Consider the following 12,005-nt stretch of genomic DNA (forward strand, 5'->3'; position numbering starts at 1 on the left):
ATGATGAGTAAGCCATGGAGAACAGACTTGTGGTTGCCGATAGGAAGGGGGGAGGACATGGGATGGACTGGGAGTTTGGGGTTAGAAGATACAAACTATTACATTTAGAATGGATAAGCAATAAGATCCTACTATATAGCAAAGGGAACTATATCCATTCTCTTAGGATAGAACATGATGTAAGATAACGTAAGAAAAGGACTGTGTGTCATATATATATATATATGACACTTTGCTGTACAGCAGAAATTGGCACAACATTGTAAATCAACTATACTTTAATAAAAATTAAAAAAAAAAAACAGGAGTTCCCACCATGGCTCAGCAGTAACGAACACGACTAGTATCCATGAGGATATGGGTTCGATCCCAGGCCTCACTCAGTGGGTTAAGGATCTGGTGTTGCTGTGAGCTGTGGTGTAGGTCACAGATGTGACTTGGATCCCATGTTGATGTGGCTTGGATCCCATGTTGCTGTGGATGTGGCATAGCTCGGCAGCTGCAGCTCTGATTTGACCCCTAGCCTGGAAACACCCATATACCTCAGGTGCAGCCCTAAAAAGCAAAAAACAAAAACAAAAACAAAAAAAATGAGTAACCCAGAGACAAAGTAAATGTGAATACTGCACAGTGCTCATTGGAAGGCCTTTCTCGCTTTGCTTAATGGCCAGCAGGCAGTGATAGTGATGACTCTTCAGGGGGACCAGAAAACTGTTTGCTTTATACCACAAGGAAAGCAAAGTGAAACAGGTGCTAGGGAGGCTGGAATTTTCAGGCTGTCTCTCTATGCCCCAAAATGAGAAGAAAGTGTTATTTCCATAGTGAATAATCAATACCTGTTGGGCTTAATGGAGGAGGCCTTGCATATTGTCTATTCTCTTATTCCCTGAAAAGGTAGCAGTATTGAAACTATACACTTTGGCTTTAAAAACATATAAAGCAAAAGGACAAAACGGTATGCAAACATTTTATTTACCATTAAACAACTCAGGAGTTAATTTTGTTGAGGATAAAAATTGTACCAGAGCAGACCTAAGATGGTACTTTTTCTCAGTAACTCCAATTTTCTAATGGTTACATGGAGTCTATGTGCTTCTCAACACATCTTCTTTCTAGAAGTAGATCTTTCTATGGCGACAAGTGTGAGAGAACAAAACATAAGCTGCATTTTGGTGGCCAGAACATCTAGTTCATCCAATTATTTCTCAAAGGAATATTATTTCTGTTTTGAAACAGCAATTTTAAGATTTATTTGAGCTCTACACTTATCATCTGAAAAATAATTTCCAAGTTACTGTATTTGAAAAAATATCTGAGAAACAGCAGAACCATGGGAAAATTACAAGTTTTTTTCTATCTATAAACAACTGGAAACACCTCTTTATGGTGCACGGTCAGAAGAGCACAAAAGCTTCCTAACAAGCATACTGAAGACTCTATAAAGACTTTACAAAGACCAAATCCAATCTCTTATCAACCTTATTTCCTAAATATCCACTCTGCCTAAGTTTCTTGTTATTATTTTTCACCACATCCATGACAGGCAGAAGTTCCCAGGCTAGGGATTGAACCCGCACCACAGCAGTCCCAAGCCAGAGCAGTGACAATGCCAGATCCTTAACCCACTGAACCACCGCAGAACTCTCCTTTTTTTTTTTATGAGTCAAAATTTTATGTCAATTGTGTTAAAATAAGTATTACATAAAATTTACCATCTTAACCATTGCTTAGTTGAGTGGTATTAAAGTGCATCCACCATCCATCTCCAGAACTCTTCATCTTGCAAAACTGAAACTCTGTCCCCATTAAACAATAACTCATTTCCCTCCCTTCCCCCAGCCTCTGGTAACCACCATTCTACTTTCTGTATCTATGAATTTGACAACACTGCATAGTTTAGATAAGTGAGATCATATAGTATTTGTCTTTTCGTGACTGGATTATTTCACTTAGCATAATATCCTCAAGGTTCATCCATGCTGTATCACGTGTCAGAATGTCTTTTCTTTTTAAGGTTGAATAATATCCCATTGTGTATTTATAGCACATTTTGTTTATCTATTTTAGGTTGCTTCCACATTTTCAGTGTTGTGAATAATGTTGCTATGACCATGGGTGTACAAATATCTCTTTGATACCCTATTATTTTAAGGGAAGCACCTGCAGCATATAGAAGTTCCCAGGCTAGGGGTCTAATCAGAACTGTAGCTGCCAGCCTACACCACAGCCACAGCAATGCCAGGTCCGAGTCGAATCTGTGACTTACACCACAGCTCATGGCAATGCGGAATCCTTTAACCCAATGAGGGAAGTCGGGGATCAAGCCCGTGTCCTCAAGGTACTAGTGGGATTCATCACCACTGAGCCATGACAGGAACTCACGATGGCAGCCATTTTAATGGACGACATGCTATCTCATTGTGGTTTTCATTGGCATTTCCCAAATTATTATTAACATCGAATATTTTTTCATGTGCTTACTGGCCATTTGTATATTTTCATTGGAGAAATGTCTATTCAAGTCCTTTGTCCAATTTTTAATAAGATGTTTTTGTTGTTGCTGTTCAGTCATACAGAAATAAATTTCATAAAACTTCCAGAGATTCATTTTATAGAAAAAATTTTATTTCCTTTTTTTTCTCAAAAACAAAAAAAATAAAATCAACATTCTTTTTTATATGTGGATTCTTTTCCTTTCCTTTTTTTTACTGAAGTACCTATAGGTGATTTACAGTGTTGTTTAGTTTCATGTATACAGCAAAGTGATTCAGTTATACATATGTATAATATACATATGTATACATATTATACATATACATAATCTTTTTCAGATCTTTTTCCTTATAGGTTATTACAGAATATTGAGAATAGTTTCCTGGGCTATACAGTACGTCCTTGTTGATTATTTACTTTATATATAGTAGTGTGTATACATATTCATCCCAAACTCCTAATTTATCCCCCTGCTGCTTTCCCCTTTGGTAACCATAAGTTTGTTTTTTTATGTCTGTAGGTTTTTGTTTTATAAAGTAGAACACTTGTATCATCTTTTTAGATTCCACATATGAGCAATTAATTTCCAAAGTATACAAAAAGCTCATATAGCTCAGTGTCAAAAAACAAACAACCCAGAAGATCTAAATAGACATTTCTCCAAAAAAGACAAATGGCAAACTGCCATGAGAAAAATGCTCAAAATTGCTAATTATTAGAGAAACACAAATTGAAACTACAATGAGTATCACTTTACACCAGTCAGAATGGCTATCATCAAAAAGCCTACAAATAATAAATACAGGAGAGGATGTGGAGAAAAAGGAAAACTCCTACCCTGTTAGTAGGAATGTAAACTGGTGAAGCCAGTTTGGAGAACAGTATGGAGGTTCCTTAAAAGACTAAAACTACAGCTACCATATGATCCAGCGATCCCACTCCTGGGCATCTATCTGGAGAAAGACGTAATTCAAAAAAGATACATGCACCCCAATGTTCACTGCAGCACTATTTACAATAGCTGAGTCATGGAAGCAGTGTAAGTGTAATGTAAGCAACAGAGGAATGGATAAAGATGTTATACACATGCACACAATGGAATATTACTCAGCCATAAAAAGAACGAACTAATGCCATTTGCAGCAATATGAATGAACCTTCAGATTATCACACTAAGCAAAGTAAGCCAAAAATAAATAAAACATGATATTGCTTATATGTGGAATCTAAAAAAAAGTCCATATTTCTCTCTCTCTCTCTCTCTCTTTTTTTTTTTTCCTATTTAGGGCTGCACTTGCAGCATATGGAAGTTCTCAGGCTAGGAGTCAAATTGGAGTTCCAGCTGCGAGTCTATGCCACAGCCATGGCAACATGGGATCTAAGCCACATCTGTGACCTATACCACAGCTCACAGTAACATTGGATCTTTAACCCACTGAGCAAAGCCAGAGATCAAACCTGAATCCTCATGGATACTAGTTGGGTTCATTACCACTGAACCACAATGGGAAATCCTCAAAAGTCCATGTTTCTTAATCCCCATGGACACTACCTTCATCAAAGTTATCACCTTTTCTTATATGACTAAGAGTAGACTTCTGTCTGGTTTCCCAAAATCTGCTATGTACTTCTACTTCCCCACCTCACTCCCTGCCATCAGTTCTTTCCCTTTATTGCAGATATAAAGGTATATAAAGATATATAAAGATATATATATATACACATATATATATATATATATATATATATATATATATACATCTTTCAATAATTCAAATCTGTACCACTTTTGGTTCAGTGTGTCTTCTGGATATCATATCAAACATACTTAATGCCCATCAGCAGCCCCCCATTCCTCTTAGAATAAGTAAAATCAAAATTTGTAACTTGACATACAAGTGCCTACCTGATATGGCTCCATCCTACCCCCTTAGTATCCTGATTGCCTGGGTCACTCATATTCACTCACTGCTCTCTCATGATGTTGGCAACCTCCTAGTTCCTCTAGTGCCCGAAGCTCCTTCCTAAACCTGGACAGCCACATTTACTGTGCTTTAAACCAAATCTCATGCTCCACTCCCTAGAGTCCAACTCAACTTCTACTCATTCTTCAACCATAATTCACTTCCTTAGGGAACTCTTTCCTAGTCTCTGACTGCACCCTACTCTTATACAAGGCATTCATCACTCCTGCAATTAAAAAGCCACCTGTATAATTCATTGTTTAATGTTTATCTCTCTCACTTGATTCTAAACTCCATAATGGAAGAAACATTCAAGTCCTGTTCACCAGCCTATACCCAGCACTAACACAGAGCTTGGCACATAGTAAGCACCCCAATAATACCACACATTATTGAAGCTGGAACAAAGCGCTTCATAGGAAGCAGAATCATGTTTTAATATAACTAGTAGTAATGCCATTGGTGAAAACTCATCACTCTAATGGACTGATAATTTTGTCCAAAGGAGGAAAAAGTTAAAGAAAAGGTCTCCTCTGTGTTTCCATAGAATATGCTTAAAGGAAGAAATCTCCAAATTAATGCCCAATAGAATTCTTAAATCTGGCTTTACACAACTCCATCTGCAATACCCAATATTCTTGTTGCAATTCTTTGGACCTCTTCTTGCCAGGCTCCATAAAGACCATGTTTTCAGAGATGGAATGTCCAATCTTATGATTCACATGTTAAAATATCCACATCTACAGAAAATACCTTTGATCTCAGACACAGTTCTAATCAGAATATCCTAATCACTCCAGGAACATCACCGAACAAGATGTTATTATTCCTTTTTCTCAGAGGATTCAGATAAATAAGAATTGCCTATCATATCCTATCATCACAGCCTACCACTCATGAACCTAAAAAGTGGCAGGAGGTAGACTTATCATGATGGTCATGGGCTTGTTACAATAACAGCAAAGCCATGCAGCAGACTGTGCCCAACACTTTGTAACAACTGTGTCATACAGTCCTCAAAAGAGCCTTGCAAAATAAGATGATTTAAGAAAAACTCTTAGAGGCTAAATTCCCTAGATATTTTCAGGAAAATATGCAGAAGTAATAAAAAAGAGAGTGAATATGATCTTTTCAGAGTTTGTTGACATAATATTCTCAGATTCCCAGGAAAACACTACACTTTAGAAGGCAAGGGTCTGGAAGGCCCACTTTAAGGCTATTAACTTGCAACACTCCTCAGCCTGAGGAGGAAGCCCCAGAAGCAGAGCAAAATCTGAGAAACCTGCCAGGATGCAGGCTTCTAGCTGGAGCCTTGAAGATTCTGGGGAAACATCTTCATGTTCACACCCCAGTGGGGTTCTCAGTGAAGGGTGGAGTGTAGGTCAGGGACTGAGCACCCACATGTGCATGGGATCGAAGGATGGGAGAACCATGTTTAAGAAATATGTTTTGTTTACAGACACACAGAGGTTTATTGGAAGGTGAAGGAAAGATATTTTTGAAAGTGAACATGGCCCACAAGCCTCTGTGTTTTCTGTTGCCAGAAGTCTACTCCATTAAGGTTCTGTGGGATGCTCCAAAGGAAAGAATCCTCTTCTCCTGGGATACACCTCCTAGCTCAAAAGTGAAAGATTCCCCCTGAAACTTATGCTGCCTGGAACAAAACTGATAATTAGAGAGATGTGGATGTGAGATCTTGCTTCCCCAGAAAGGAAATGTTGGCCATGGGTATCAAAGTAGAGCAGGTCAAGGCAATGAGCATCTCCTAAGATCCAAGGGCTTAACACAGTGGGAAAGCAGTGCAAAGGACCAGGCACAACTCAGAAGTTCTAGAGAGAGTCAGCAGCCAGCCTAGTAAGTAAGATTAAGGGGCTTCAAAGTGGTGACCAATGTGAACTGATGGCTGAGGAACAAGTGGACCTCCCAGAGAAGAGAGGAAGAACCCTGGTAGTAGGAAGCCTTTCAAAATAAACAATCAAGGAGTTCCCACTATGGTTCAGTAGGTTGAGAATACAACAGAGTCCGTGAGGATGGGGGTTCAATCCCCAGCCCTCACTCAGAGGGATAAGGATCCAGCATTGCCACAAGCTGTGGTGTAGGGCACAGAGGCAGCTCAGATCCCACATTGCTATGGCTGTGGCATAGGCTAGCAGCTGTAGCTCTGATTCAGCCACTAGCCTGGGAACTTCCATATGCCGCAGGTGCAGCTATAAGAAGAAAGAAAAAAAGTTATCAAAATAAATAATCAAACCAAGTCAAAGATGAATGGAAAAAAGTATATTTCTTGAATGCCTAAATTTGTGGGGGGGGTCACTAATTTATTGAGAAATCTTGCAAGAAACTCAGAATGAAATGCCATAAATATGTATATAGTTGTAAAGCAGAAGTAGGAGGATAGAGAACTAAGAGACACACCCACAAGGACTGGCCACTATTGGCCATCAACTAGAGATCCCCATTAGTCATAGTAAGGTCAATGTTTAATTCTAGGCAGATAAGACTGAGTGACAAAATGAAAATCAATGACCAATGAGCAGATAAAGCTGGTTCATTTCTGAGCTGGAATAAAATCAGGACAAATAACTTGGAGGCTTGATTGTATAAACATTAAACAAGAAATTCCAGAATAGACATTACCCTCCTTGGAGGAAGGTGGGACCTCAAGAAAATATCCCATCGAGGCAAAGGTTACTGTTGGAAGAAATGGCAGCCCAGGTCTTCAAGAGCTGGAGAGCATCAGATATTCTTGTAAATGGCCACAGACTGGCACGAGATGAAGAAGACTGACCTGACTTCATGATCTTCTCCAAGAGAAGCAGACCTGAAATTTTTAGCTGAGATCGGCACCCAGTATAATAATCACCATCACATATAATAATTAAAGGGAATAAGAGAAGTAATAATAAATACATACCCCCCCACACTAGCCCAAGGGCTGACAGCTCCATAGGATAGTCAAGCCCTTCGCTTAACAGTGCACTGAGAAAATCCATCCTCATCACCCTTTTCTAGATGGGTGAGCACAGGGCAGTGGTCTGCAGCCTCTGTCAACATGTTTTGGCCCCTCCACCCATGAGGACATCATGGGAATTTCCCAGAATGCTTTGTGGGAATTCAACTTACACTGAAAGTGAATTGAAGAAATACCATTTGCGATATGGGGGTATTTTTCATTTACATGATAAAAATAATTATTATAAGGTAGCATTTATCACTTGACAGACTTAAGGTCTGTACACAGACAAATGAGAAAAAAAAACCACTGGATTTTAACAGTTCCTGGGGACAAGAAAGTACTATCCCCCTGCCTTTCCTGCCTCATCAGATTCCAACTAAAGATAACACACCATCATTCAGGGAATTCCTAAAATATTCTCAGCGGAATGATGGTACCCTGAGATTAGCGGGCGGGGAAGGGCTCTGCTATTAGATAAATTTGGGAACAATGCAGAGTTAAACAAAATTTAAAGTTTTCCTTTTCTGTAGGATTCATCAAAGATTTTAATACACACTACAAAACCCCAAGGATTTATCCCTAGTGTGTGACATTCACACATTTCTTTGCCTACCTCACTCTTTTCCTAAGGCAAAGAAACAAACAAACAAAAGTATTTTGCATGTATGATGCTTTTCTCTTGTTAGATGAGGTTGTTGGTCACATTTTATAACCTTAATAAGTTGAGATAATATGAAAAAATTTAAATATGATAACATGAAATATGTATATGTATTTTGCCCACTGATTCTTAACCTCTTAGTATATTTCATTCAGACATCTCAATACCCACCCCTAAATTCATCACCTCAACTACAGACAGTTCTGGCTTATCCACATCTGCAAACCTCATCCCATCACCAACAACCTCAGTAAGTCTCTTTTTATTTCTCTGCCTTCTACACTAATAAATGAGGAACTATCCCCCTCTAGTTAAAATACTGCACTTCCACATACAAACATCAGAGTACTGATATCCAAGAGGTTAAGGAACTTTAGTTCTCTCACCATACAGAAACCACAAAGAAACTGATGAGACACAGACAGATATTTCTGAATCATGCATAAAATGATTCATTTACATTCATTGTCATTTTCAAGTGAACCATACTCTGTTACATCCTGGATCGTCAAAAATCACCACTTAAGTCATGGTCTAGGTGTGGAAATTTATTCTATATCATAAAAGTCCCCTCCCCAGGCACTAACTTGCTATAACATGGTATTAGAACTCTTTATCCCCCTTGTGATTGCAGAGGATTAGTCTGAGCACCTCATAATTCCTACCCTGATGAAACACATTATCAAAAGCCTATACCACTCGGAAGAAATTGAAGTCCACACTTCCTAATCTACATCAAGATTTACTGGAGGTTTTTTTCCTTCCTTTCTTTCTTTCTTCTTTCTTTTCCTTTCTTTCTTTCTTTCTTTCTTTCTTTCTTTCTTTCTCTCTCTCTCTCTCTCTCTCTCTCTCTCTCTTTCTTTCTTTCTTTCCTTTCTTTCTTTTCTTTTCTTTCTTTTTCTTTCTTTCTTTCCGTGTTTAAGACAGATGTAGTCTCCCCATGAATCCCTGTCTTTGATTTTTTCCCAGCTGACCACATAAACCATGGGAAATGCTGGATAAAGGATCTACTAGGTCCCAGAAAGAGATCACGCAACCTCTCTGACTGCTCACCTAGGGGAAAGGAAGAATCAAAATTAGCTTTCATTCTCTGGGGGTACTGGTGACTCCACAGCTCCCTTCTGACTTTCTATTGGAACACAGAATAAGCACCGTACAGCCTTTGGTATTCTTACTGAACAGTCTTTTTGGGAGTTAAATACCATGATTCCCTCTTTGATCTGCTTCTTTCTTGGGACAATCCCAACAAGCAGTGGAGGCTAAGCACCACTCACAGTGTGACCAAACCTTTGGCTCTCCTACAGGGATGGATGGGAACATGTCAGTGGTCTGGAGGCCTGGCCTGAGCAGGAGTGGGAAGGTGCAGAGGGACAATGGTAGGGAGTTGCAACCAGGAAATCAGCCTGACTGCCTGGGGCATGGCGAAAGGACAGAAACACCGTTCAGTGAGCAGGGCTCTGTTCACTGCATCCCTACAAACTGGCCTCAAATAATTCCCTTAATTTACTCTTCTGCATGTCTAAAGTGAAGAGTCAAGGATCACAACGACTTTAAATGAAGAGAAAGCGGGTTTGTAGGAAGTCTTCAGAGCTGTGCAGACTTAGTCCAAATCTTGATCTTGCCATTCAGCACTCTGTGACTTTGAGCAGCGCTTTTTGTCTCGATCTTCATTCATTTCGACCCGTAGGCTGGTGAGAACTGGGCCAATGTATGTAAAGCTCTTAACACAGTGCTTGGTACAGGGCAAGCCCTGAATGAGTAGAGGGTCCATGTCGGAGGTGTTATCTTGATCTACAGAAATATTGATCCTAAGTTCTCCATACAATAGTTAGTGTCAGATAATTCTTTGTTGTGTAGGGTTGTCTTGTTCATTGCAGGATGGTTAGAAGTACCTTTGGCCTTCACCCAGGACATGGCACTACCACCCTTCTACACCCGCACTGTGATTGATGATGGTCAAAAATGTCTCCAGATGTTGCCAAATATACCCTGGGGAGTAAAACTGCCCCAAATGAAAATTGCTGATCTATCTACACTATATCATTTTGTCCTAACAAAAATCCTCGGAGGTAGGTACCTAGGCAATTCTACGAAGAAGCCACACTACCTGTGCAGGATCTCAGCAGTAATAAAGAGCTGACCCAGGACAGTGTCCCTGTGCTTCACATCTTTAAAATGGGTGTTTTTTAAGGAGAATAAAAGTACCACTGATATACTGAACATTCTAGTTCAACTTCTGGCTGCCCAAAGCAATGTTTATGTGACTGCATGTCTTACTTCTCCATCTTTTTTACTAAACTTCGATAAACAAATTTTCAGAGCCACACTCCCCATATGTTTCAGTGCTATGTCGTTAAGGCCTTCTTCACCCTTCTCCTCTGCTCTAGAAATAACCTGGACTTGGGAATCAAACAGTCTGGATTTGAACTGCAGCCCTTCCACCTTCTAGGTATGTGATTGCTGATAGGTAACATAATCGTACCTTTGTATCCAGCAGAAAAGCAAACCAGATTTTGTGGACTTCACAGTTGCTTGGGTGGACAGCTCTCCAGGGCAGCCAGCTATGCAGCGCATTAAGTCAAAAGTACAAAATCATAGTTGTGGAGGGAAGCCCGCCCTCCTCGCTCTTCTGCAGGGCCAACACTAGGTGGTGTGATTTTTTTTTTTTTTTCTTCCTTTCATTAAATGTACTCTGCCTATCCACAGGCTCTAAAAGATTAATCCTGGAGTTCCTGTTGTGGCTTGGCAGGTTAAAAACCTGACTAGTATCCATGAGGATGTGGGTTTGATCGCTGGCCTTGCTCAGTGGGTTAAGGACCCAGCATTGCGGCAAGCTGTGGTGTAAGGTGCAGATGTGGCTTGGATCCCACATTACTGTGCCTGTGGTGCAGGCCAGCACGCAGCTCCAATTGAACCCCTAGTCTGGGAACCTCCACTTTTTAGGTGTGACCCTAAAAAGAAAAAAAAAGAAAAAGATTAATCTTATCTTTCCTACAGAAATACAAATTAAAAATAATCCAACTTCCCCAACAAATTGCATACAAGGCAAGCATCACCCAAATGCCCCATTTAGTCTAAGAGACAGTGGAAATGGGCCCAGTACTATTTCCTGTTTGTGGCCAAGGGCGGTGGTGGCTCTTTTCCAAGGCAAGGGGCCAGGGTCATTAGCAGTGGGAATTGCCCATGAGGGGGCAGTCAAGACCTGTCGCCCAGCATGGACATATGATTCCTCTTCATCAGGTGTGCATGAACATGACCCTTTTTAGCTTTCAACCATTCCCTGTAGTGATTTTGAATAAGGAAGTTTTAACAAGATGCTTAAAATCTCATAGAGAAAATGTCAAATATTTCAATCACTTTCCACTCCCAGAACTTCAAAAAATGAAAAAATTCTTGAGAAAACACATTTTTTAAAGACACACAGCGCCCTAAAATCCCAAGCTGAGTCATAATTCTATATGGCCATTCTGAACCCAAAATACAGAGTGAAATGAAAACCTATAGGTCACAGTTTTTATCTTGTGTTAAAATTTTATAAGGTTAAAAAAATATATTCTGAAAGATTCTCCAAAGGAAGAGATCAAGAAAATATTTTAATTTTTCTTAAGGATTGAAAAGATGAAAATCTGATACATAAAGAACATTGGCAATATGTTCGATAGGTAATATATTCATATCATAGGTGATATGACCAATACTAATTCTGCTTCAGACATCATCCCTGATTTAAAATATCCCCCTTAACATCCCTAAAGTTATTTTTAATGTCCTCTGAATACCCTTTTCTATACTCTTAAGAATGCAGCCAACATAAATTGCACCGTTTATGCTAATTTGTCACACAATTGGAAACGTGAGCATATGAGAAAAGGCAATCTTAAGACACAACTTGTTAGTGCAGAAAGTACTTTAGCCAGATAAGTCCATATTT

The 12,005-nt window shown here is 39.5% G+C and overlaps 1 protein-coding gene across 10 annotated transcripts in view; it reads right to left on the reverse strand.

Moving 5' to 3' along the window:
- The window catches only part of THSD7B (thrombospondin type 1 domain containing 7B), a 960,849-nt gene that overhangs the window by 663,806 nt on the left and 285,038 nt on the right, over positions 1 to 12,005 (reverse strand). For 2 of the 10 annotated variants that reach the window (XR_014830553.1, XM_085001334.1), the window contains exon 3: positions 10,557 to 11,025. The exons of 7 other annotated variants lie outside the window; for them this stretch is intronic. The gene's annotated coding sequence lies outside the window, so the exon portion shown is untranslated. The remainder of the gene's footprint in view (positions 1 to 10,556; positions 11,026 to 12,005) is intronic. One more of the 10 variants, XM_085001335.1, reaches the window with a different exon arrangement.

The sequence above is a fragment of the Sus scrofa genome, chromosome 15 (assembly GCF_054392235.1).
Source record: "Sus scrofa isolate SSC_HxYL_T2T_F1_AM1 chromosome 15, Sscrofa_HxYL_maternal_Yorkshire_Landrace_v2.0, whole genome shotgun sequence".
In the NCBI taxonomy this organism is placed as follows: Eukaryota; Metazoa; Chordata; class Mammalia; order Artiodactyla; family Suidae; genus Sus; species Sus scrofa.